The sequence below is a fragment of the Aphelocoma coerulescens genome, chromosome 1 (assembly GCF_041296385.1).
Source record: "Aphelocoma coerulescens isolate FSJ_1873_10779 chromosome 1, UR_Acoe_1.0, whole genome shotgun sequence".
NCBI lineage: Eukaryota > Metazoa > Chordata > Aves > Passeriformes > Corvidae > Aphelocoma > Aphelocoma coerulescens.
In genome coordinates, this window is record NC_091013.1 from 223,533 (window position 1) to 228,527 (window position 4,995).

The 4,995-nt window shown below is 46.4% G+C and overlaps 1 long non-coding RNA gene across 1 annotated transcript; it reads left to right on the plus strand.

The window, feature by feature from the left end:
• Window positions 1–2,188: 2,188 nt before the first annotated feature.
• LOC138117545 (uncharacterized) lies at window positions 2,189–4,012 on the plus strand. Its single transcript, XR_011154696.1, has 3 exons — window positions 2,189–2,275; window positions 3,400–3,626; window positions 3,833–4,012. It is a non-coding gene; the product is annotated as an uncharacterized lncRNA (long non-coding RNA).
• The last annotated feature ends 983 nt before the right edge of the window (window positions 4,013–4,995 follow it).

Here is a 4,995-nt window from a genome sequence, read left to right on the forward strand (position 1 = left end):
CGTCGAATCCCCCTCCGTCCCAGTCTCCGCTTCCCCTCGCTCTCCGAAGCAGCTCGGCCGAGGCTTCCCGGGCCGTTCCCCGCGCACTTGGGGCCCGGGATTCGCTCACAGTCCGGGGTTCGCTCACGGCTCAGGTGTCACTCACGGCCCGGTGGTCACTCACGGCTCAGAGGTCACTCACGGCCCGGGGGTCACTCGTGGTGCCGACGGCCCATCCTGCGCACGCCGCGCCGACCGGAAGTGGGAGCCCCGCACCGGACGCAGAGAGCGCGGAGCGCGCGCCCCCTCGCGGGCCTGCCCCGCCACTGCCGGGGCTGCCCCCCGCGCTCCTGGCGCCGCCGCGGGAGCCTCGAGCGCAGCCACTCGTCGGGAGCGCCACGGAGGGCGGCGGCGGCCCCGGCGCTGGAAGCGGGCTCAGGGCTCTGTCCAGGGGTGCCCTGTTCCGTACAGCGCTCCGTGCGGGACTCTGTGCGACGGTACAGGGTTCTGTACAGTAGCGCCCTTGGTAGTTCGGCCCAGGCTCTGTCGCCTGTGCTGCATTCAGAGTGGAGATGGCACTAATGACTGCATGCTGCATGGCTGTGTTGGAGACCCAAACTGGAGCTCCCAGGCTAAGGACAAATGGGCAGGGCTGGAGGAGTGTCTGTGGCAGCCGTGGTGAATGTTTCCTGTTACTGCTCTTTAGGATTTTTACTGGGAGTTATAGAGGAGCCGTGGTAGTCTGACCTATGTGAGATGCCATGGGTGTTGCACATGCTGTTCTATTCAGTGTCTCTACACATCTTGCAATCCATAAATTGGTGTATTTCACTTAAAGTTACAATCTCAGAATGTCAGTTTTAAAGAGAATGGTCACTATGTATATTTATAACTGGGACCTATGATAAAGCTCAGTCCTCAGCCCAGTGCTATCCTTAATCAACAACCACATGAAAGTGTTTCTCTGACCTGTATTTTATTAGTGTTGCCTTCCAGGTGATTCCTGGCAGATTCTGAGGTAGCCAGCACAGCGACCACAGTTACAGCACGGGATGCAGAACAATACAGGAGCTCCCCTATTTCTATTTGTATTCAAGATGTGTGTTCAGTTTCTGCAGGCATGAAGGCTTCCCTTTGTTTCAAGTTCCCTTTTCTTAACTGTTCATCATTTTGTTGATCTTGTCGTAGTTCTGGGATCTGGAAATTATATTTTGCTTTAGTTACAGGTTAAAACTTACAGGGAATGCTAGCCTGTCCCGCTGGCCCTTCAGAACCTGCAGGATTTCCAATTACACTGGCAGCCTGAAAGTTGTGGTGGAATAAAATGCATGGCAGCAAGTTGGGGAATGGCCACTGAGGTCAGTGCCTCCGGCCATCCCAGGAAGTCCTTTCAGTCATATGTTTCTATATCCATAACAATCTTCTCTGCAAACTCTGAGATGACACTGAAACATGAACTGGGCATCTTGGCTTTAATACAGACCCAAATTGTTTTGAGGGGGTAGGGGCAGAGGAGGCTGGGAGGTTACTTTCCTGTCCTTAGTACAAGGTACCACATTTGCACTCCAGGAAGGGAGTGGAGGTCAGATTTCCAGGGTAAAGGATGAGAAGGCAGTGTGCAGCCCTTCTTGGGTCTGTGAGCGTCTGATCCTTAGCTGTCACAAATACAAAATCCTGTAATCACTCACAACTTCAGCAGGCTTTCATGTGAAAGCAAATGGGATTTTTGTTTCTATGTCCTTCTTAGTTTGGAAGGGTGTTTTGGAGCCTGATTGCTGTCACAGTTAGAAATCTCCTCCAGATTTCTTGTTGTATGTCCCACTCCTCTAAGGATTCCCCAGGGCTCCACATGACATTCAAAGCATGTGAGGAATGTGCAGCTCACCCCAAATAACAGAAAACACGTAGCAGAGCAGCACGGGGGCCCCATGCCTCTCCCACCCGCACTGGGTTGAGAGGGGGAGGTACATAATGAAAAGCACTTGCTGCAGCAGCTATCTATAGTCCGTTGTGTTTGGGAGGGGGCCCTGCCTGCCTGACCTCAGAGTTGACATTAGAGAACCCCAAATGAGGAACAGGGAGTGCTTCAGAGAGAGGCACAGCCAGGCTACCCAGCCTGGGAGGGGACACACCAGCACCACTGAAGGAGAGGGGAGATACAATGGGAGGTATTGTCCCCATAGATGGGTACTCTGTATCCACAGGATTAAGACTCTTCAGTTCCAGGTGAACCAAGGAAGTCTGAGTCTCTCTGTGGGCTGAGTCACCAACACAAGATTGGTGCTTCTGATCCTCTGTAAGCATTTTCCCTTAGGTGTTCTGCTTTCTTAACCACTTGGGTGCAAGCTGAAGGTTATCAGTCGATTATCAGCATGGTGTCTGTATCAACTTGCACCTGGGAAGCAGTTGCAGATCTGTATTTTGCTAAGCAGAAGGGCTGTGCCTTGAAAATATTGCTACCTAAAATACTTGGTTCTAGCATTACTGATACTGTCCTGTTGCTCCCTGTTACTGCAAGAGTAGAGGGCTGGATTCATCTGCCATTCTAGGACAATGTAGTAAGAATTTGATCTGGGAGAACATATGGTTTGAGCCTCAGATCTCAATAATTTTATTGTAATGTAATATCACAGAGAGGCCTCAGTGATAGGGCAAGACCTTGTCAGGTGAAGGATGGTGCAGGAAAATACAAACAACACAACTTGTAAGTTATGCACCTGTAAGCTGTGAGTGTACAATATAAATACTGCACAAAATACATCTGTGTCATCAAAAAGGCTGTGATTAATAAAATAAGATACAGTCACAGGATCACAGAATAGTTTAGGTTAGAGGAGACTTTTAAGGACCATCTAGTCCACCCCTCTGCCGTGGGCAAGGACATCTTTCACTAGACCCAGTCGCTTAAAACCCCATCCAACCTGGCCTTGATCACTGAATGCATTCACAGGAACCTGGTCACGGGAGACTTGCTTCCTGGTAATTGTTAAGAATGTAAACATCTCCTAAAAACACCATTACTGTCAAAGAAAATACTGTGATTTTCTCATTCTTTGATGTTCATTGGAATCTTTTCTCCATCAAAAAGAGTGATGGAAAGGAATTTTAAAAGATATCCTTAGATATAATGGCAGTGACCTCAGAAGTGGAGAGAAGAAACAATCATCCTCTGTCTTGTCACAGAAGTTAGGAAGTGCAGGAAACAGTTGTGAGGACTTTCAAAAGTGGTTTCTTTTATTGCCTTGTGGAGACTGCAGTAGAGAAGGGGGAAGGGAGATATGGATGTGCTAAAATACTAGCCTGGAGGGATAAGTTCTGCACTGGTATTACAATGGACATAGATTTGTGAATCAACAGTTGAGGAGATGCACCAAACAAGAATGTTGAAAATGGGGTTTTTGTTTTTCTTTTGTTTTGCAGAGAACTTGGACTAGAGGATCTGGGGGAAGTACCAGTGTGCTGATATTTGTAGGATGAAAATAACATGTCTTGTGAAATTGTTCGATACTACCGTATCAGCTCTGGACAGAATAGTGGAAGGGTTGGCCACACGTTGTCAGAGGGAATGATGACTGCCATTAACTCTACAGCCAACATAGATTTTTGAGAAATGTAATTTATGCCAATTTGAAATACCACCAGTGGAGGTATGTTGATATCCCAGGATATTTTGCTTCCCTGATTTATTTTTAGACTATATCGTGGTCTTTTAAAATCTATGTGTTAATAATTTAGAACTTCTTAAAAGTTGTGTTATCCTTTTCATGTCAAAGGACAAGAGCTTGACTTTAGGCACTGCTAGAATCAGCAGTTTTGGAAAAATTACTAGAACTTTGATGTCTTCTCCTTGCAGGAGTACACTCATAAGCTCCATATCAAGGGATGCCGCCCTCCACCTGCCTTCCATTTGCTCAGTGGGAGCACTCTTCATCTCTTCACCTACCACAGAGCTCCTGTGCTGCCTGCTGCTTTCCCTATTTTAAGGACACATTACCAAATGTATCTGTTACATTTACATTCAGTGATTCTCTGCATTTTGTGAATAAATATGGATTGTATTTGTGGCATGGTACTCCTGATAAACTGACACTGCATGTGCTGCTATGTTACACGTATGTGCGTTTCAGAGACCTTGAAACACTGCCTCAATTTACTTTTGCTCTCTGAGCAGGCCGAGCTCCAGTTTGAGCTATTGTACAGTGTAGATTTTTTTCAGAGAGTTACGAGCAAGACAGGAGCCTTTAACTTCCTCTGAGGGAAGTTCCAAAAGTAACCTTTATGCCTGTGTTTAGGGACCTGGTGTTTGGGGTGCTGTTCCTGCAGCTGCTTTGATCAGCAGACTCGAGCCTCTCAGAGCTCCATTTGTATTTGAGACGTAAAGACCTTGCCTTGTTCTTCTCTTCAAATGCACAAATTACACACTATTTCACAGTTTCTTTGGTGACTTGAAAGCTTTCAAAAATCTGGCTCTTACATTGCTCCCTCCTCACCTCTGTCTCAATTCCCTGTAAAATGGGAATGAGACCAAATTTCATACCTCCAAGGGGAAAAGCATGAAGGAACAAAAAGGATTTTTTGACACATTGGAGCGAAGTAAGGGATGTCTGTGAGACATTTGTCAGTACTACATGAAGAGCTGATTAAACACTGAGCAGTAATTAATCAACTTTTGACTTAAACTCTGTTGCTGATTTTCCAATGGATGGTTGTCAGCAGTAGGGCTGTTTCTAGGAGAGAGCCACAGAACAGTTCAGGGCTGCAGATTGGTGTCTGTGTCCTAGAAAGCAGGAATTAAAGGAATTAGTGACTGCATTAGGTGACCAACAAAGCAGAGGTTCCACTTTAACGAAACAGGTAGACCAAAAGGTGTTTTGAAGCGTATATGAAAAAGAGAATAGAATAGAATAGAACAATTGAAAGAGACCAATAATCATCTAGTCAACTGCAAGAAGGATTGGCATTACTTATGTATATTTCATTAGTATAGTGATTACTGGCACAATGTCAGTGTTCTGG